The sequence below is a fragment of the Pongo abelii genome, chromosome 1 (genome assembly GCF_028885655.2).
Source record: "Pongo abelii isolate AG06213 chromosome 1, NHGRI_mPonAbe1-v2.0_pri, whole genome shotgun sequence".
Taxonomy (NCBI): Eukaryota; Metazoa; Chordata; class Mammalia; order Primates; family Hominidae; genus Pongo; species Pongo abelii.
Genome location: NC_071985.2, coordinates 129,407,456 through 129,430,871, shown reverse-complemented (window position 1 = coordinate 129,430,871; position 23,416 = coordinate 129,407,456). Strand labels below are relative to the sequence as shown.

Sequence of the window (23,416 nt, the reverse complement as noted above, 5' to 3'; positions counted from 1 at the left end):
TGGAGGCATCATGTCACCCAGCTTTGAACTATACTACAGTTACCAAAACACCATGGTACTGGTACAAAATCAGACCCATAGACCCATGGAACAGAATAGAGAGCCCACAAATAATGCCACACACCTACAACCACCTGATCTTCAACAAAGTTGACAAAAACAAGAAATAAGAAAATTTCTTAATATTCAATAAATGATTCTAGGATAACTGACTAGCCATATGCAGAAGGTTGAAACTGGACCCGTTTATTATACCATGTACAAAAAAAAAAAAAAACCCTCCAGATGGATAAGACTTAAATGTAAAACCTAAAACTAGGCTGGGCATGGTGACTCATGCCTGCAATCCAGCATTTTGGGAGGCCAAGGCAGGAGGATCACCTAAGGTCAGGAATTCGAGACCAGCCTGGCCAACAAGCAGAAACCTCATCTCTACTAAAAATATAAAAAAAATTAGCCAGGCATGGTGATGGGCACCTGTAATCCCTGGTACTCAGGAGGCTGAGGCAGGAGAATCGCTTGAACCCAGGAGGCACATGTTGCAGTGAGCCGAGATTGTGCCATTGCACTCCAGCCTAGGCAACAAGAGCAAAACTTCGTCTTAAAAAAAAAAAAATTCTAAAACTGAAAAAAACCCTGGAAGGTAATCTAGGAAATACCATTCTGGACACAGGCCCTAGCAAGGATTTCATGATAAAGATGCCAAAAGCAATTTCAACAAAAACAAAAATTGGCAAATGGGACCTAATTAATCTAGAGAGCTTCTGCACAGTAAAAGAAACTATCAACAGAGTAAACAGTCTACTCTGTGAGAATGAGAGGAAATATTTGCAAACTATGCATGTGACAAAGGTCTAATATCCAGAATCTTTAAGGAACTTAAACAAATTAACAGGCAAAAAGCAAACAACCTCATTAAAAAGTGCGTAATGACATGAACAGACACTTTTCAAAAAAAGACATATGCCTGGCCAACAAGCATATGAAAAAATGCTCAACATCATGAATCATTAGAAAAATGGAAATCAAAACCACAATGAAGTATCATTTTACACCAGTAAGAATGACTATTACTAAAAAGTCAAAAAATAACAGATGCTGCCAAGGTTGTGGAGAAAAGGGAACTTTTTTTTTTTAATAGCTTAAATTTCTGAAAACTTTATTTTCGAAAATAAGCAAGCATGAGAATGGAACAAAGAACACTATGTTGTTCCATTAAATCTGCAGGACACAAATTCATCTACTGTTGACACTTTATGGCATTTACTCTTATACAGTGCTGTTAGGAATGTAAATTAATTCAGCCATTCTGGAAAGCTTGTGGTGATTTCTCAAAGAACTCAAAACAGAATTACCATTCAACCCAGCAATCCCATTACTGAGTACATACCCAAAGGGATATAATCAACCTATCATAAAGACACATGCATGCATATGTCCATCACAGCACTATTCATAATAGCAAAGACATGGAATTAACCTAAATGTCCATCAGTGCTAGACTGGATAAAGAAAATGTGGTACATATACTCCATGGAATAGTATGCAGACATAAAAAGGAATGAGATCATTTCCTTTGCAGCAACATGGATGAACTTGGAGGCCATTATCCTAAGTTAACTAATCCAAGAATAGAAAATGAGATATCATATGTTCCCATTTATAGGTGGGAGCTAAACATTGAGCACAAAGAAGGGAAGAACAGACACTGGGGCCTACTTGAGAGTGGAGGGTAGGAGGAGGGAGAGGATCAAAAAACTACCTTTGAGGTACTATTCTTATTACCTGTGTGATAAAACAATCCATATACCAAACCCCTGTGACACACAATTTACCTATATAACAAACCTGCACATGTACCCATGAACCTCAAATAAACCTTAAAAAATAACTACGATAGAAAGCAAATGAAAATATGAGTAACTTTTGACTTAGAATTATACTTTTGACAAATTATCCTCAGGAAAACCATAGCATTTTTTAAAATAGCCAAATAAAATTTCAAAAACAAACTAAAAATCCAATAATAGAGCTACTGGTTAAATACCTAACAGGAGAGCCATTCTGTGAAACTACCACATATTTATGATGGAATTTAGAATATGCTACCTCATATAGCACCTTGGTATTTGAGGGAACAGCGGAAGCAAGAGGGTCACTTGCACCCCTTCTCCCAATCTGCTCCCCTGCAACAGGCTGCAAAACCTACCTGATCTTCCTCCAAAATGAGTAATAAGGCCCTCATTCCAAAAGGATCCTCCCTGTACTTGGAGGAAAGGAATGTTCTTATGTCTGAAGGCACAGAGATGCCAAGAAGAATCTGAACAAACAAGTCTTGCTGTTTCCCCCAGTTTTTTACTAGACTATACTCTTTTGTCCTCCAATCATAGTTCCCCATCACTGACCATAAAATACACAGATTTTTCTTGTTTATTTTGGTCTTCATTCCAAAAGGCATGAATGTGATTTTAATGTCATGTAAAACTTATATTAAATAAACGTATATGCTTTTCTCTTGTTAATATGCCTAAAGGTCTCAAACATGTACCTGGCAATGGGTGAGGAAAAAAGATATTACTTTTCCAAATATGTGTTTGTGTGTGTGTGTGTGTGTGTGTGTGTATTGTGTGTGTGTGTGTGAATGTGTACCAGAAAAAAATTGAAAATATATACAGTAAAATGGTAATGGTAATCATCTGAATAGTAGGATGATTGTTGATTTTTACATTCTTCTTTATATAAGTATTTTTCAAATTTTCCTGTTACAAATACATGTAAGCCATGAAGACATCTTCCTCCAAAAAGAGTGCTCAGAAATAACAAATAATATGGGGAATAAATAAAAAGAAAAAAGAAGTGTTGACTTTATTCACAACTTTAAAAAAACCATTTCATTTTGAATTTGAGAGAATTACAGAGTTGACTAATGAGAGTACCCATTTCACAGGGAATGTCATAAGGACCAAAAGAAATGGGCAAAAAGCTTGATAGTGCCTGATACATAGTAACAGAGTACACCCAATCAATGAGCACCAGCTGAACATTTTAGGCGAGGATGACCATATCCACATTCTAGTGGGCAGGTTTTGGATTCCAATTGCCTTCAGCATGTCCTTCAGCCTCTCTCAGTCTCAGTTTCCACATCTATAAATTAGGAATAGGAAATATCTACATGTATTTTGTCAGACACTTAAGAATTAAATTTTATAATGTATACAAAGACCAATCCCTAAGGCTTGGCTTAGAAATCTTTCTGGATGACTAAATAAAGTCTTGGAGAGAGCAAACCTGTACAGCCCTGACAAAAAGGGTGGTTGGGAGGTGAAGACATGAGTGTAGCTGGGGTACATGGAACTAAGGGAGATATTTTCTTTTTCATTTATTTATTTATTTATTTATTTATTTATTTATTATTACACTTTAGGTTTTAGGGTACATGTGCGCAATGTGCAGGTTAGTTACATATGTATACATGTGCCATGCTGGTGTGCTGCACCCACTAACTTGTCATCTAGCATTAGGTATATCTCCCATTGCTATCCCTCCCCCCTCCCCCCACCCCACAACAGTACCCAGAGTGTGATGTTCCCCTTCCTGTGTCCATGTATTCTCATTGTTCAATTCCCACCTATGAGTGAGAATATGCGGTGTTTGGTTTTTTGTTCTTGCGATAATTTACTGAGAATGATGATTTCCAATTTCATCCATGTCCCTACAAAGGACATGAACTCATCATTTTTGATGGCTGCATATTATTCCATGGTGTATATGTGCCACATTTTCTTAATCCAGTCTATCATTGCTGGACATTTGGGTTGGTTCCAAGTCTTTGCTATTGTGAATAGTGCCACAATAAACATATGTGTGCATGTGTCTTTATAGCAGCATGATTTATAGTCCTTTGGGTATATACCCAGTAATGGGATGGCTGGGTCAAATGGTATTTCTAGCTCTAGATCCCTGAGGAATCGTCACACTGACTTCCACAATGGCTGAACTAGTTTACAGTCCCACCAACAGTGTAAAAGTGTTCCTATTTCTCCACATCCTCTCCAGCACCTGTTGTTTCCTGACTTTTTAATGATTGCCATTCTAACTGCTGTGAGATGGTATCTCATTGTGGTTTTGATTTGCATTTCTCTGATGGCCAGTGATGATGAGCATTTTTTCATGTGTTTTTTGGCTGCATAAATGTCTTCTTTTGAGAAGTGTCTGTTCATGTCCTTTGCCCACTTTTTGATGGGGTTGTTTGTTTTTTTCTTGTAAATTTGTTTGAGTTCATTGTAGATTCTGGATATTAGCCCTTTGTCAGATGAGTAGGTTGCGAAAATTTTCTCCCATTTTGTAGGTTACCATCAGAGTGAACAGGGAGATATTTTCAATACAGGAGAAATTGAATACATGCATTTATTTTTTGAAGAGAAGGAGACAGCAAAGAGCGAGAAAATGAAGCCAAGAAAAAATAATGATAATCTGTGAGGCAATATCCTTGATGAAATGGGAGTGGATGGAATTTAAAGCATAAGAAAGGTATTTACCTAAGACATCTTTCCCTGTGAGACAGGCGGTAAGGATGGGTATCAATACGGAAGACCCAAATATTTAGGAAAAGATTTTCATGGAGTATCTCATCTTGAGTAAGCTTCCACCTAAAACTCGAAGAATATTCATTTTTGACCCATATATTTATAAGTATCTGCTATCATTATCATTGTCATTTCCTGTTATCCATGGTATATTACAAAAACATCCATACCCTTTTAGAAAGCATCTTTCTAAAAGGAAACTTAGATACTTAAGTAAAAAAAAAAAAAAAAAAAAAAAGGAAAGAAAGAAGGTCTTTACTTGAGTAGTGCCTTATCCAAACACCTTACCCCAAAGTTATTTATATGTTCCAGCTACCTTCACAAAATTAAGCCTCAGTAATTTGAATTCCCACTTCATATAAATACTGGTTAACACAAGGTATGTGCTTGTTCCCTGAATACTTTGAATTAACATTTTGAACACTAATTTTTTTAAGTTCCTTAAAAGAAACATTTTAAAGGTGTTTTTGGCAGGTGCTTTGGCTAGCTTCACTGAATCCATTCATTAATACAAGACAGCATTTTCCATTGGTTGCAGACAAAACTGAAGGTAAAACTTACTGGGTAAACATTCCTGTTTACTTGTCATGGTAAATTATTTTATTTATGGTTCAACTAGTTCACTATACACAATAGGTTTGTGTGATAAATTAATAAATAACATATAAAAGCCAGGATAGATGGCAGGTACTATGTTAATGACAATATAACACTGTGAATTCTTAAAGTGAATTATAATCTAAGTATCTAGTAGCAATTATCATTTTCATCACAATCATCACTTTACTTTTATGTAGAATATAAGTTTCTTCTAGAAAATGCATATGAACATATTTCATATTTAGTAACTACTTTTGTATGTCCCCTATATATCAAGGTTCTCCACAGAAGCGGAACCAATAAGATGTGTATATGTTTGTGTGTGTGTGAGAGAGTGTGTGCGTGGTGTATATGTGTTGTAGATCAACATTCTGTTCAGGCCTTCAACTGATTGAATAAGGCCCATGTACATTACAAAGGGCAATCTGCTTTACTCAAAATCCACAGATTTAAACATTGCTATTATGCAGAAACACTCTCACAAAAGCATCCAGAATAAGGTTTGATCATATATTTAGGCTATGTGGCCCAGCCTCTACAACCCTCCTTAAATGTAACCAATTTTAGTGCAACTTCAAAATTTGAAGTAGAATTATATCCACATATGAGAAAGAGCTGAGTGAAATAAGTCACTACCAGAAAAAAAACAAGCAAAAACGATTGTCAAGTACCCATCTCTGTCTCAATCACTTCTGCTATGCTGAACAGATAAATCACGTGCAAGCCATGCTGCCGTCTGCCATTGATCTCAGCTTCAATCTCCAATGCCCACTCCTACTAGGGAAAGACACACAATATTAGTTCACCATCAGCCTTCAAAAATGCAGCAGATAGTATTCTATCATACATTTCTTCCATCTTCTCCCCTCCCCTGTTCTCTCCTTTCCTCTCCTCCTCTCCCTTCTTCTCATTTGTGGTCTCCAAACTCACTTTGCCTATGCCTGAGAGTGAAAAACCTTTGAATTGCTTGCCACCACTGGCTTTGGTGACAAATATTTGACATCTAATGCCTTACACAGCTGGGAGTAGGGTAAAGACAACTAGCCTAGTCTGGCAAGGTAATAATAGTACCAAATTCATGACAATTCCTAGACAGCAGAATTCAGACAGTAAAATTTATATTTTTTACTCAATGAACAAGTGCATTAACACACATATGTTAATTTTTTAATTTTTAAAAATATTTAATTAAAAAATTAGGCCACCTAGTTAGAGTAAATCAAATGAACAGGATATATACCTTGCATTTTTATTACATACATTTTATATAGAGTATTAGCAATGGCTTAAACAAGGCAGACATTTATTCTCACATGAGTTAAAGGCCCAAGCTAATATGGTAGCTGTGCTATACAAAATAATCACAGTCAGCCTTCTTTTACCTAGTGTTTTGCTCATCTCGATTCTTTTTTTTTAAATTTATTTTATTTTATTATTATTATACTTTAAGTTTTATGGTACATGTGCACAATGTGCAGGTTAGTTACATATGTATACATGTGCCATGCTGGTGTGCTGCACCCATTAACTCGTCATTTAGCATTAGGTATATCTCCTAATGCTATCCCTCCCCCCTCCTCCCACCCCAAAACAGTCCCCAGAGTGTGATGTTCCCCTTCCTGTGTCCATGTGTTCTCATTGTTCAATTCCCACCTATGAGTGAGAATATGCGGTGTTTGGTTTTTTGTTCTTGCGATAATTTACTGAGAATGATGATTTCCAATTTCATCCATGTCCCTACAAAAGACATGAACTCATCATTTTTGATGGCTGCATAGTATTCCATGGTGTATATGTGCCACATTTTCTTAATCCAGTCTATCATTGTTGGACATTTGGGTTGGTTCCAAGTCTTTGCTATTGTGAATAGTGCCACAATAAACATATGTGTGCATGTGTCTTTATAGCAGCATGATTTATAGTCCTTTGGGTATATACCCAGTAATGGGATGGCTGGGTCAAATGGTATTTCTAGTTCTAGATCTCTGAGGAATTGCCACACTGACTTCCACAATGGCTGAACTAGTTTACAGTCCCACCAACAGTGTAAAAGTGTTCCTATTTCTCCACATCCTCTCCAGCACCTGTTGTTTCCTGACTTTTTAATGATTGCCACTCTAACTGCTGTGAGATGGTATCTCATTGTGGTTTTGATTTGCATTTCTCTGATGGCCAGTGATGATGAGCATTTTTTCATGTGTTTTTGGCTGCATAAATGTCTTCTTTTGAGAAGTGTCTGCTCATCTCGATTCTTAAATGGCTTACTACCACCTATCCAAGTTCTAGCTAATAGTAAAGGTTAAAAGAGGAAGAAGCAGCATTTTCCTTTCCTTTAAGGTATTACATACAAGTGGCAGAGATTATGTCTTCTGACATCCTGTTGTCCAGTACACAAATTCACTTAGCTTGAAGGGAAACTAGGAACCCTCTTCTTTAGTCCAGATGGCCTTGTGAGGAACTATGAAAAATGGAGAAAAGAGATGGGACATACATATGCAGCAGTATTGACCACAAATCTAAACTTTGGTTTAATAAATTATGTAGATATATACATGTATGTATGTGTATGTGTGGATGTATACGTATGTAAATATTTAGAGGAAGAAGTAGGTAATGTTATTTATCAGGTAAAATTAATTAAAATTATGGCCATCCATCTGTTAATATGATGATTTAATTTAACTCTGTGAATAAAGCATTCGGGATTCATTTTGATTATGACAATTTGCAAGCACTAGAAAATTTCTCTTTGGATACAAAATAAACTGCGATTTATTCATTAGTTACATGAATAAAAAAATCTCATCATAGATAAGTATCAGTTCTTGCCACAATCATTCTTGTAACAAACCACCCTGCAACTGAGAGGCAAAAAATAACTACCATTGATTCTCCCTCATAAATGTGTGTGCTTACTAGAGGCTGGCTGATTTAGGCTGAGCTTGGCTCCAAATTATAGGTTAGATCCAAGTTCTCTTGGTTTGTTTTTCTTGGACCAGTAGGGCTAATGGGCTACCCTGGACATGTTTTGCACATGAAAATAATAAGCCCGAGGGTAGGCTCAACTGCTACATTATTTTCAGGCTTTTACTTGTGTCATGTTTGCTAATAGTCCATAAGCCATTGCAAGGCATACGTCCAAGTCCAAAATTAAGAGCGGAAATACCTCCTCTACCTTGACACATGACAAAGGTGTAGACATATGTTACTATTATAAGGAAGTAAAAACTGGGACAAGTCAGTCAATTGACGATAAGATCTTATTGAATCATTTCAATGTGAATGTAATTTCACTTTGCATATTAGACTTAGTACTGTTAATTAAGTAATTTATTTGATACTTATTTGGCTACTATGGTATCAAGGCACAGACGTCTTTTCCAAAATTTTTGAGATATCTCCAGCTTATAGAAAGTCAGTCTGATGAAAGATTATGACAAAGTAAAAAGCAATCTTAGTACATTGCGGTAAACTCAGTGATAAAGCTATGGAGAGAACAATTACAAAGATATGAGAAAAGGCATCCATTCCGGCCTAGAAAAAAAGAAAGAAAATCCAGAAGGTTTTCTGAAAGACATGTTTTTAAAATTTCTGTAATTTTTGCTGGGATGGGTCGGCTCCACACATTTCTCATTCTTCTTCTGGAGCCAACAGCTGGCCAGGATTATTATTCTCATGGTGATGGCAAAGAGCTGGAGGGTAAGGCTGAACTCACAAAAACACATTGTGTCTTATCTTCTAAAATCTTACTAGCTGAAGCAAGTCATATGATTGAACTCAACATCAAAGGGTAATGAAGGAAGAGTATTTTTGTGTGTGTGTGGGTGGAATTAAAAGGTTACATGGCAAATGATTTCAGAGAGGGGTTAAAGCAAATAATTCAATCTACCATACAAGTGAAAAAACCACCAAAAACCTAATTTTCTATAAATATTGCTCTATTTATTTACATTTCCAGTATATATGCATATGTATATACATATATGTATATGTGTGTGTCATGTATACACAGGTTGAACATCCCTAATTCAAAAATTCAAAATCTCAAATGGTCCACAAATCAAAACTTTTGAGCACCGACATGAGGCCACAAGTAAAAAACTTCACACTTGACCTCATGTGACATGTTACACTCAAAACACAGGCACACTATACAAAGTTTATTCAACACCACCAAGGGAGCAAATACCCTCCCAACTCCCTTCAGCCATGATATATCTTTTCTGTGCATGCCCAGATTTCCTTATGCATGCATGCCCACAAAGAGTAATAAAATGGGAGGTGCCAACAGCAGGTTCCCATGATGCTCCACGTGGGGCCAAGACTTACAAGCATTATTCACTGTGATCTTTTTTATATTTTTTAATTCTCTTCTAAGTGAAAATACTATTAAAATGTCAAAAGGACCTGTGGATATCTGCATTGGTGGTAGTGACTAAAAAAAGAGGAAGCATTTATGTTTCTCTATAGCACAGAAAGTCAAGCTGTTAGAGAAATCAGACAGCGCTGTAAGTGTGAATTATCTTACAGAAGAGTATGGTATTGGAAGGACAACCATATATGACCTGAAGAGATAAAACAATAAATGTTTGAAGTTATGTGCTGAAAGTAGTGAACAGCAGCTAATAAAAAATAGAAAAGCACTGCATAAAGCTAAAAAATGAAGATTTCAGTTGTGTATTGAAACAGTGCATCTGTCAGCGTCACAGTGAACACAGGCCACTTAATGGTATGCTGATCAAGAAACAAGCAAAAATTTGTTACGATTACCTGAAAATTGAAGAGAACTGTGAATATTCAACAGGCTGGTTGAATAAATTTAAGAAAAGACGTGACATTAAATTTTTAAAGATTTCTAGAGATAAAGTATCTGTTGATCACAAAATAGCAAAGAAATTCAATTCATTGACAAGTTTGCCAAGGTCACTGCTGATGAAAATCTAATGCCAGAACATGTCTAAAATGCTCATGAAACACCCCTGTTTTAACATTATTACCCCAGAAAGATAGTGGCTACAAATGATGAGATGGCCCCTACAAAAATTAAGGATGCCAAAGACAGAATTACTGCTAGGATATGCTAATGCAGCAGATACGCATACATGTAGACTTGCTGTGATAGGCAAAAGCTTTTGTCCTCACTGTTTTCAAGGAGTGAATTTCTTACCAGTCCATTATTATGCTAACAAAAATGCATAGATAACAGAAATATCTTTTCTGATTGGTTTCACAAACATTTTGTAATAGTGGCTCATGCTCACTGTAGGGATGCTGGATTAAATGGCAACTGCAAGATTTTGCTATTCCTTGACAATTGTTCTGCTCATCCTCCAGCTAAAATTTTCATCAGAAATAATGTTCATGTCATGTATTTTCTTTCAAACGTGACTTCATTAATTCAGCCATGACACCAGGGTCTACGTAGATCAATGAACAGTAAATGCAAAAGCACTTTCTTGAACAGCATGCTAGCAGTGGTGAACAGAGGGCTGGAAAAGTTTTTGATAGGCTTTAGCATGAAGGATGTCTTATATTCTGTTGCCAATGCGTGGAAAATAGTAACTAAAGACATAGTTGTGCATGGCTGGCACAACCTCTGGCCTGTGACTATGTTCAATGATGACCATGAACTAGGTGGTGACTTGGAAGTATTTCCGTGTCAAGTGAAAAAGAAAATCTAACTTCCTTACATATGCAAAAAATATATAGCATCAGAGTCTGACAGCAAGCTGGAAGAAGTGGATATTGAAGATATTTTGAACACTGATAATGCAGCTCCAATTGTTTATTGATTGACTGATGGTGAAGTAGCCAAAACGATTCTGAATCAAGGTGATCATGATAATAGTAACAATGAAGATAAGGTTGTTAACTCTACAGAAAAAGTGCCTACAGACATCATGATGAAAATGTGTATGGACTTGCTGAAGGACTATAGAAACACACAATCATAACAGAACAAGAAATGATGTCAGTTTATAAAATGAAAAAGGGATTTCTAAAGCAAAAAACATTGTTAATGAGGCAGATGTGTCTGAAGAAAAAGCCCTAATCCAAAAGACTCACTTCTTGGTCTCTCATCTGCTTCTAATACTTCTTCTCAACTTAAAAAAATACCATGTACAGTAACCTATTAATCAAAATGCAGAATTGTATGTAGAGACTGAAAGCCTGCAGCTGTTTGTTGTTGCTGTTGTTTAATAGCTGATACAGGTATTCTGCTGATGCTACTGTGCTCCTTAGTTACCCTGAATACATTACTTTTTTTCTTACTGTATTAATGTATGCCTTTATTTTCTACTATTGTCTATGTGCAAGTAAGTGTAAGAAAATAATTGTTTATTGGTAGCATATAAATTCAGAGTTAAGGATGATGGTGATGGCAACCAACCACAGATTGTCCACATGGGTGACTGAGATAGTGACACCTTTGTTTTCTGATGGCTCAGTGTATACAGACTTTGTTTTATGCACAAAACTATTAAAAATATTGTATAAAATTGCTCTCAGGTATATGTATAAAGTGTATATGAAACATAAATAAATGTTAAACTTTGGTCCCATCCCCAAGAGGCTTCATTATGCATATAGAAATATTCCCAAATCAGAAAATATCTAAAATCTGAAACACTTCTGGCCCCAAACGTTTCAGATAAGAGATACTCAACTTGTATGTATGCTTGTGTATATGCATATGTATATGTAAATGTGATATATATATATATATATATATATCTTATATACTCCAAACCAGCGAGGTAGATATATGATGTATCTATAACAATGTAAGAACGCAAGAGAAAAGAAATTAAGATAGCAGGTAACAGTGGACAAAAGTAGTACTTGATTCTTGAATATTTATTATTTTTCTGATAGGTAATTTTAACATGAAAGAAAAAATGCGACGAATACACTTAAAGCACACTTGGACAGGGTAAGTTAAGATGCAAATTGATTTTTTGTTTCATTATCTTTTGTACTAACTCTGTGGTTATTTAGAATTTTCTAATTGGAAAAGCCCTAATGAGATGATTTTCAGGCTCTCTTTGATTTTTACTTAGCAGAAGTGAAGACTTTCAATAATTTGTTGTCTTATTCTTCTTTTATTAAAATGTTCTTGATTCTAACGACAGTAATTCTAATTAGCTCTAGTTGAAGACTTTCAATAATTTGTTGTCTTATTCTTTTATTAAAATGTTCTTGATCCTTATGACTGTAGTTCTAATTAGCTCTAGTTCTGTTTCTTTTCTAACAAATACTATCTGCTATAAAAAAAGTACAGCTGGACAAGTCAATGAAGATTTTCAACGTTGTTGTAAGGCATCCTATAAAAGCATCTGACAGCAATATTCTTAAATTGAAACATTTGATGTGAAAATCTGATATGATTACTTAATAATAATGAATACATAAATCCAAACATGACTGAATATACTTAGTGTCAGATTTAACTATAAAATTTAGTTTTCAATAAAAATTTAAAAGTTATAACAACACAGTAACAACCAAGCATTATTACCATTAAGGCAAAGTTGATTTATTCATTACAACAATAGTAACTAATATATACTGAACTCTAATGGGGCGCTTCACATAAATTATTTCATTACATTCTCACAGAACTTCATTAGCTCACTATTATATTATTTACATTTTGCAGATGAGGTTTAGAGGAATAAAGTAATCTCTTAGGATCACAAACTAATAATAAGAGTTTTTTCTTACCCATTTATACTATCTGTAGCTTCATGTATTAACCATACACAATTAACTGTTTTTAATTATCAAATATTTTAAACAATAATATCCTGATTTTTATACTAAATTATAATGCTAAATTCTTATACTAAACTATAATTGTTTTACTCATTTATTCAATAGATATTAATTGAGCAGGTACAATGTGCAAGACCTTTTTTAAGGATGAGGACAAAGACATATATAAGGAAGACATGTTCCAATGCCTTCATGAATCTTCCAGCCTCATATGTTTAACAAACACTGACTGACTGAATGGCTTACTAATGAAAATGGGCCTGCCCATTATTCTCCTTCAAATTTCTATTTCTAGTGTTTGCTTGAAATCCACAAAACAGAGGTTTTTAGAATTGTTCATAAACTAAAGATATGAATTTAAATAAAGAACTAATGAAGTCACTATAAATAAATCAATTAGTAAGGATTCTTTTGATTGCAAGTGATAGGAAACTCAACAAAGTTGGATGACAGAAAAAAAAAAAAAAGACACTGGCTATCATATGGGTAGAGTTATTCCCAGGACAGAAAGTAAACTTGACCAGAATAAATTTCCAGGCTCTACTCCCTTCAGAGACCCTGATCTTAGGCCATCTTCTCTCCTTTAGCAAAATGTCCTGCTACTTTCAAGATACTGGTCATTTCAAGTCCAGTGTTGAAGAGAGGATCTGTTTTGGCATTTTCACCACAGAAGCCCTGAAGTGTGCTTTGATTGGATCAGCAGTCCTGCTCACTACCAGATCATGATTACTTCAAGCCAATATGAGTTTAGCCTTGAAATAGGGTGAGGTAACCCAGTTCAAACTTCGTGTTTGAAAAATGGTAGGATAGGGAGAAGTTCTGCATATGTGGGATAAGCTTTATTGCATTACTTTTTTTTTATGTTTATTTGCACTGCTCAGAGACTTCTGCCAATTATTTCTTTTTCTTGCTAGGTTGTATTTTATATAGGATAAGCTGCTAGTTTGTTTAATTTTAGGTAACTGTGGTGTTACTGAATAACTGTACTGACCAAAATCTTTTATTTAGAAAATATTGACTAGATGCTAGCCTTCTATTGGTTAAGTATGCCATAAACATTACCAAGAATAGTGTAAGATACTGTTTTTGTTCCTAAGAAATAGCTATTCTCTGACTTAATTAAATACAATAAATAATCTAGCTAAGATTATCTAAAACTTGCTATCCAAAAGTAGTTAAAACTTTTTAAATCTTGACAGAAGCAGAAGAAAGCTTTAAGTTTATGGGGTGTTTTTTCATTATTTTCTGAATGTAGAAATAATTTAATGAGACTTCGGTTAAAAAAAGTAAAGCAAAGATCCTAATTTGGGATAAAAAAATGTAAAAAAATGAAGAGTTACCTATTTTGTATAATGTTGTGAATAATGTCTTTACTGTGAGAGAAGTTGCATTAATGTTGCTTGCTTCTTTTATAAGAACAGATCTTAGCTGAATTTAGATTAAGACAATGTCTCTGAAAAGTATTCATTTTGCAGAGATAGGATATCTGTCTCCTTTGTCTGCCTATCCTTATTCAAAGAGTTACACACAGGAATAAATCAAAACAAGGTACTAGATAAAGGTGAGAAGGTAAAATTTGAGCTTAAGCAAATGGAGAGATTCTTTAGGAGCAGGACTGAGGTTGCTAGAACCCAACCTGGATTATTCAGCTGCAATTCCCTCACAGGGTATTCTTCTACATTGGGAAATTTACCAGTGTAGAATGATACTGTGTCCTGGTGGGTATACCCTGTTGGATATTCCCTGATGGTGCTTTCTAGAACAAGACCTATTCATATTAATAGGAGTCAAGGTGTTTCCAAAGGGTGTTGGAATTCCAACTGTCAGTCATCTTGGAAGGGAGGAGATTCATGATGGAAAGTAAGGATTTGGAATTGAGACTTGAACATCTAGGAAAATAAACTTTCTCAAAGGCATTCCTTTTTAAATAAGAAGTGAATTATATAAGCAGAAACTAAAGAGAGAAGGGGCCAATAGGGTACCCATGTAACACCAAAGAGGACTTAACTATAAACTCTGGGAGCATTCATCTCTAGTTTCAAGCTTTCTTCTTAAAAATGTATTGAAACTTTCTTCTATTATTCCCCGTCTTTAATACATTATTGTTAAAGGCTGAGGTAAAGGAGGGAGAAAATTAAGGAATGAACCTACATCTATATTTGAAACACGATGGCCACACCCATCAAATAGTGGCAGAGGAGGGGAATGTAAAGCAAGAAAAGTAGGGAACTAAGATGGTAATCAACAACACATACAAATTTGTAGGACATACAAGCATTTGGGGGTAACTTGGTAACATTTGAAGTGAAGATCATTTTGCAGACTAAGCCTTCTGAAATCATACAGAAGAGAAATTTAGATTACTTCTGAAGAAGTATAAACCCATAGGTAGATACAACAATATAATGTCACAGCAGGTAAAGATACGTAGATGCACAGTGTTAGGCAATGTCAGAATCCTACAAAACATGATTTGCCGAACAATGTATAATCACACAAAAAAGTTAACTAAACATTGCTAACCATTACAAACCAATATGAATGGTAATATTGAGTTCAATTTTTATAAATACATATTAATAATACAGGAAGAGAAAGGAGTAGAAGGGATTATACTAAGTTGTTAGAAGATTATCAATAGTTGTTAGGGTTACATTTTTTTCTTTTGTGAATCAGTATAGAGTTTCAACAATAACTACGTATTTATTATCTTTTGATAACAGTAATGTATAATTTCAACTAAGTTATAATCATTATTTAAAAAGTGAGACAGTGACAAAATCTCAGAGATTTGTAGGATAGTATATAGTTGAAAAATGTACTTGGATAATGCCTTCTCATTATATTAGATTATGTCATTAATATCCTCTCAAGTTGGATATAAAATAAATTTATGAGACAGATTTGAAAGGGAAGTTGGAAATGGGGTAGGAAAAATAAAGAGGAAGTAGAAGTCAATGCAAGTCTCATACAAGTCTTCTGTAATACAGGAAATCACTGTCAATGAATGTTTACTTTTACATTGAGTCAATTAACCTGAGAGAGACTATCAGTATGTTTGAATCCCTACATTGCTAATGGTAGCATCTCAGCTATGTTTGGGTTGACTTGGAAAAAAATCAATGCCAGAATAAATTAATATTCATTTTAAGACATTCTTAAAAAGTAGAATAAAGTAACAGATAATCACTTAAAAATTTTTACTTTAAGTTCTGGGATACATGTGCAGAATGTGAAGGTTTGTTAACTAGGTATATACGTGCCATGGTGGTTTGCTGTACCTATCAACCCGTCATCTAGGTTTTAAACCCCACATGCATTAGGTATTTGTCCTAATGCTCTTCCTCCCTTGCCTCCCACCCCGCGACAGGCCCCGGTGTGTGATGTTCCCCTCCCTGTGTCCATGTGTTCTCATTGTTCAACTCCCACTTATGAGTGAGAACATGCAGTGTTTGGTTTTCTATACCTGTGTTAGTTTGCTGAGAGTGATGGTTTTCAGCTTCAATCATGTTCCCACAAAGGACATTAACTCATTATTTTTTATGGCTGCATAGTATCCCATGGTGTATATGTGCCACATTTTCTTTATCCAGTCTCTCATTGATGGGCATTTGGGTTGGTTCTAAGTCTTTGCCATTGTAAATAGTGCTGCAATAAGCATACATGTACATGTGTCCTTATAGTAGAATGATTTATAATCCTTTGGTTATATACCCAGCAATGGGATTGCTAAGTCAAATGGTATTTCTGGTTCTATATCCTTGAGGAATTGCCACACTGTCTTAATGATTGAACTAGTTTACACTCCCAACAACAGTGTAAACGTGCTCCTATTTCTGCACATCGTCGCCAGCATCTGTTGTTTCCTGACTTTTTAATGGTCACCATGCTAACTTGTGTGAGATGGTATCTCACTGTAGTTTTGATTTGCATTTCTCTAATGACCAGTGATGATGTTTCTTTTCATACGTTTCTTGGCCACATAAATGTCTTCTTTTGAGATCTGTCTGTTCATATCATTCACCCACTTTTTGATGGGTTTTTTTTTTTTCTTGTAAATTTAAGTTCCTTGTAGATTCTAGATATTACACCTTTGTTACGTGGATAGATCGCAAAATTTTCTTCCCATTCTGTAGGTTGCCTGTTCACTCTGATTATAGCTTCTTTTGTTGTGCAGAAGCTCTTTAGTGTAATTAGATCCTATTTGTCAATTTTAGCTTTTGTTGCCATTGCTTTTGGTGTTTTAGTCATGAAGTCTTTGCCCATGCCTATGTCCTGAATGGTATAGCCTAGGTTTTCCTCTAGGGCTTTTATGCTTTTAGGTTTTACCGTTAAGTCTTTAATCCAACTTGAGTTAATTTTTGTAAAAGGTGTAAAGAAGGGGTCCAGTTTCTGTTTTCTGCATATGGCTAGCCAGTTTTCCCAGCACCATTTATGAAACAGGGAATCCTTTCCCCATTGCTTGTTTTTCTCAGGTTTGTTGAAGATCAGATGGTTGCAGATGTGTGGTGGTATTTCTGAGGCCTCTGTTCTGTTCCATTGGTGTATATATCTATTTTGGTACCAGTACCATGCTGTTTTGGTAACTGTGGCCTTGTAACATAGTCAGGTGGTGTGATGCCTACAGCTTTGTAGCACAGGGATCAATGCAATAAGAATAGCTAACTATCCTAAAAATATATGCACCCAATACAAGAGTACCCAGATTCATAAAATAAGTTCTTAGAGACCTACAAAGAGACTTAGGCTCCCACACAATAATAGTGGGAGACTTTAACATTCCACTGTCAATATTAGGCAGATCGAGACAGAATATTGACAAGGATATTCAGAGCTGAACTCAGCTCTGGACCAATGGGCCTAATAGGCATCTACAGAGTTCTCCATCCCAGATCAACAGAATATACGTTCTTCTCAGCACAACATAGCACTTATTCTAAAATTGACCTATAATTGGAAGTAAAATACTCCTCAGGAAATGCAAAATAATAGGAAACATAACAGTCTCTCAGACCACAGTGCAATCAAATTAGAACTCAGGATTAAGAAACTCACTCAAAATCGCACAACTACATGGAAAGTGAACAACCTGCTCCTGAATGACTACTGGGTAAATAACAAAATGGAGGCAAAAATAAAGAAGTTTTTTGAAACCAATGAGAACAAAGAGACAACATACCAGAATCTCTGGGACACAGCTAAAGCAGCGTTAAGAAGGAAATTTATAGCACTAAATGCCCACATCAGAAAATGGGAAGGATCTAAAATCAACACCCTAACATCACAATTAAAGGAACTAGAGAAGCAAGAGCAAACAAATACAAAAGCTAGAAGAAAACAAGTAATAACTAAGATCAGAGCAGAACTGAAGGAGATAGAGACACAAAAACCCTTCAAAAAAATCACTGAATCCAGGAGTTGGTTTCTTGAAAAGATTAACAAAATAGACCACTAGCAAGACTAATAAAGAAGAAAAGAGAGAAGAATCAAATAGACACAATAAAAAATGATAAAGGAGATATCACCACTGATCACACAGAAATACAAACTACAATCAGAGAATACCATAAACACCTCTATGCAAATAAAACTAGAAAGTCTAGAAGAAATGGATAAATTCCTGGACACATACACCCTCCCAAGACTAAACCAGGAAGAAGTCAAATCCCTGAATAGACCAGTAACAGCTTCTGAAATTGATGCAGTAACGAATAGCCTACCAACCAAAAAATCCCAGGACCAGACAGATTCACAGCCAAATTCTACCAGAGGTACAAAGAGGAGCTGGTACCATTCCTTCTGAAACTATTCCAAACAATAGAAAAAGAGGGACTCCTCCCTAACCCATTTTATGAGGCCAGCATCATCCTGATATCAAAACCTGACAGAGACAAAACAAAAAAAGAAAATTTCAGGACAATATTCATGATGAACATGGATGCAAAAATCCTCAATAAAATACTGGCAGACCGAATCCAGCAGCACATCAAAAAGCTTATCCACCACGATCAAGTTGGCTTCATCCCTGGGATTGAAGGCTGGTTCAACATATGCAAATCAATAAATGTAATCCATCACATAAACAGAACCAATGACAAAAAACACATGATTATCTCAATAGATGCAGAAAAGGCCTTTGATAAAAGTCAACACTATATCATGCTAAAAACTCTCAATAAACCAGGTATTGATGGAACATATCTCAAAATAGTAAGAGCTATTTATGACAAACCCACAGCCAATATTATACCGAATGAACAAAAGCTGGAATCATTCCCTTTGAAAACCGGCACAAGGCTAGGATGCCCTCTCTCACCACTCTATTCAACATAGTATTGGAAGTTCTGTCCAGGGCAATCAGGAAACAGAAAGAAATAAAGCGTGTTCAAATAGGAAGAGAGGAAGTCAAATTGTCTCTGTTTGCAGATGACAAAATTATATATTTAGAAAACCTCATCATTGGCTGGGCGCCGTAGCTCATGCCTGTAATCCCAGCACTTTAGGAGGCTTAGGTAGGTAGATCACGAGGTCAGGAGATCAAGACCATCCTGGCTAATATGGTGAAACCCCGTCTCTACTAAAAACACAAAAAATTAGCCAGGCATGGTGGCACGCACCTGTAGTCCCAGCTACTCAGGAGACTGAGGCAGGAAAATCGCTTGAACCTGGGAAGCGGAGGTTGCAGTGAGCCGAGATCATGCCACTGCACTCCAGCCTGGACAACAGAGCAAGATTCTGTCAAAAAAAAAAAAAAAAAAAGAACTCAGCCTAAAACCTCCTTAAGCTGATAAGCAACTTCAGCAAAGTCTCAGGATACAAAATCAATGTGAAAAAATCACAAGCATTCCTACACACCAATAATAGACAAGCAGAGAGCCAAATCATGAGTGAACACCCATTCTTAATTACTACAAAGAGAATACAATACCTGGGAATACAACTTACAAGGGACATGAAGGACCTCTTCAAGGAGAAATACAAACCACTGCTCAAGGAAATAAGAGAGGACACAAACAAATGGAAAATAATTCCATGTTCCTGGATAGGAAGAGTCAATATAGTGAAAATGGTCATACTGCCCAAAGTAATTTATAGATTCAATGCTATTCCCATCAAGCTACCATTGACTTTCTTCACAGAATTAGAAAGAAAACTACTTTAAATTTCATATGGAACCAAAAAAAAAGGGCCCACACAGCCAAGATAATCACTTTTCTTAATAAGAAGACATACTAATGTATGAATGTTTGTATCCTGCCCAAAATCCTTATGTTGAAATCTTACCTCCCAAGGTGATAGATAATATTGGGAGATGTGGCCTTTGGCGTGGTGATTAAGTCATGAGTGGATTAATGGTCTTATGAAAGAGGCCCTAGAGAGCGCCTTGACCCTTCTACCATGTGATGACATAGTGAGAAGGCATCATCTTTGAATCAGGAAATGGTAGAACTCAGACTCACCGAGTCTGCTCGTGCTTCAGTCTTGGACTTCTAAGGCTCCAGAACTGTGAGAAATAAATTTCTGTTGTTTATAAGCTACTAGTTCATGGTATTTTGTTATACCAGTCCAAATGGACTAAGACAAAAGGAAAAGAGGGAAAAAGTATTTTAGCAGTTGTAAGAAAAGTAACCACAATTCTTTCTTTTATCCTACAATATGACGCATCAAGGCACAGAAAAAAAGGATATTAAAAAATAGTTAATTTTTAGGTCTATTTTATTCAGTAGCTAACTTTCTAAAAGAAAATAATGATTCTTTCTAAATATTGCTGTACTAAAAACAATCAGCACCATATTAAAGGTACTATTATTTATATTTGTTTACATGCCCACAATTTTAATGTATTTTGGTAAATTTAACTTGCCAAAGCATATATATACATTTAACCAATTCTAAGACATTTATATTTATGAAGATAATTGTAACAATTCAATAAGATGATCATTTACAGATTAATTATCTAATTTGTAGGTTCCTTAACACTCTTTTTTGTTCCTTTATACCAGGAGCCTTTTGATAATTTTGCTAAACATAGGTGAAGTTGGACAGGTACAATAGCGTTGAGCCTAACAGTTTCTTTTTCCAAGATGGTACATTGAGAGTTTAAAATAATCAAAAGGGACATATACTTCACATTGATATAGGGTGTCTAGTAATCAGAAAAAAAAAGTTCTTGCTCAAAAAGGGTAGCTTATGTCTTAGACAAAATCAAAACATATTTTGGAACCAGCAGGTAAAAGGTATGATTTTGAAAGACTTGGGAAACATCTGTTGATAAAGAATACATTAAGAGACCTTTTTAAACATTGCTTTTTAAATAGAAATGTGAATATACTAACAAAGGGTGAATGGCATGACAGTAATGCTAAAATGCATCACTATACAAAAGATGAGCTCCCCAGGAAGGTAGAGTACCTAATGAAATGAAAAAAAGAATAAAATATGGAAAATTATTATTTATAAGTAAATGTTTATCATCCTAGCAGTCTACAAAAACACATACATGACATTTTCCCCTATTTAGGGCTACTCTTCAGTTTCTGGTCTTAAAACATTTTGCCTTGGCTGGGACAAACTTGCCATCTAGTGACAATGACTGGTAACTACAGAATATGAAAATAGGCCCAGTGTACTCAAACATACATGCATGCATGATCTCAAAACTGAAACTAGCTTTTTATAAAAAAGTTCAAAGAATATTTATAAAGTACACATTATGAACTGTGGCTTGAAGATAAAGTGACGGATAAAAATTAATATGGCTCCCAAAAGTTGAACGAAGAAGATAGATATTATTCAAATAATCACCAATTAAATGTAAAAATAACAAATATAACAACTTCTATAGCACTCTGTGCCACATTAATTAATCTAATACTCATAAGCCTATGAGATATACATATCATTATCTCTATTATATATTTGAACATTGAGGAAGACAGATTAAGTAACTTCTCCTAGGTCACATAACAGAGAAGGTATATAATCTCAGATATTTTGCCTCTCAAATCTATGATTTAGCCACTTCTGAAGATAAAACTAAAAGTGTAATAGTGTGATAAACACAAGCAAGGTAAATATATGATTGGATAACTTTCATTCATTCATTTATTCATCTGTTTATTCACTCATTCAACAACTACTTATTGCATACCTATAATGTGCCAGGTACTACTTTTGGCAGGTGAACAAAGTAGCAAACATGACAAAAACTCTTACCTCATAGAGCTTCTAACACACACATGCACGTGCACACACACACACACACACACACACACACACTAGTATATATTTCTATGCTGTTATTTTACAAGAAATTAATAAGGCAAGGTTAAGTTATTAGTGTTGGTTAGGTGAGAAGAAATGTTATTTCCAGAGATGGCATGAAAGTCCTCTCTGAGGAAAGCACATCTGAATAAAAACTGAATAAACATGAGGGATATGAGCATCTGGAAGAGGAATGTTAGAGAGATAAAGGACATTTGAAAAGATTCGGTTTTTTATTTTATACCCCCACTCCCACTGCTGCAAGAATGACTAATGGGGGGTGCTCATGAAGCAGAGAAGTAGGACATAAGACAATAGACGTACCAAGAAGGGCTTTATATGACAAGAGAAAGACTGTAGGTCTTATTCTAACTGTGATGGGAAGCCAATAAAAGGTTGCAAACAGGAAAGTAATCTGATGTAATTTATGTTTTTAAAAATCACATGAGTTAGTGTGAGGAAAACAGACTGTAGAGTGCCTAGAATAGAAGCAAGGAAACTAATCAAGAGGCTATTGGAACATTCCAGATAAGAGAAAATGATGAAGACATATGATGAAATCTAAAAGTCAACCAAATCACATTTTCCAATAATTATAATAAAAGGGAAATTATATGTGTCATAACAAGCCAAAGAGTTTTCTGAAAATCAAATGAAAGGTCACATTTAGATGAGAATCAAGAAAATCATTAGGGGTGTGCCATATTTGAGTACAGAAAGACAAAAATATGTGGGTGTCTTTAAGAAAGTATAGTTTAGCTTCCATGTAGCATAAGGTGAATGTAAAGGTGAAACATAAAGAGTCAACTAAATGGAGGGACTTAAAGGATTCCAGAGATAAAAATTAGGCTCTGCTTTATTTTATTTCTTTTCTCTACTTTCTTAAGCAGCTTTCAGCCCTATAACCACTCAGTTACATGCTGGTTTTCATCTACTGTGATATACGTCTTTTTAATACCTTTGAGAGTGTTGGGCACAGAAAATGTTATTCAGGCATGACTAATAAATCTGCTCAAAGACCACCAGACTATGACACATCTATGGTCTGACAAAGGTAAGTTTATCATTTTGCAGCAGTAAAAAGACTACACAGTTGATGGGGCATTTTGCCAAAACAGATGAAGGAAGAGCCAGCATTCTGATTCATTTAAGAGTAAGGTGGGGTTTAAATAAAATTTAAATGAACA

At 35.3% G+C, this 23,416-nt stretch overlaps 1 non-coding gene across 1 annotated transcript in view; it reads right to left on the bottom strand.

Annotated features, from left to right (window-relative positions):
- RNPC3-DT (RNPC3 divergent transcript) overlaps positions 1 to 23,416 on the bottom strand; it is a 109,982-nt gene that overhangs the window by 77,751 nt on the left and 8,815 nt on the right. The window contains exons 3-4 of the transcript XR_010141795.1: positions 7,535 to 7,644; positions 5,858 to 5,963 (exon numbers count right to left, since the gene is read on the bottom strand). This is a non-coding gene — a transcript (RNPC3 divergent transcript). The remainder of the gene's footprint in view (positions 1 to 5,857; positions 5,964 to 7,534; positions 7,645 to 23,416) is intronic.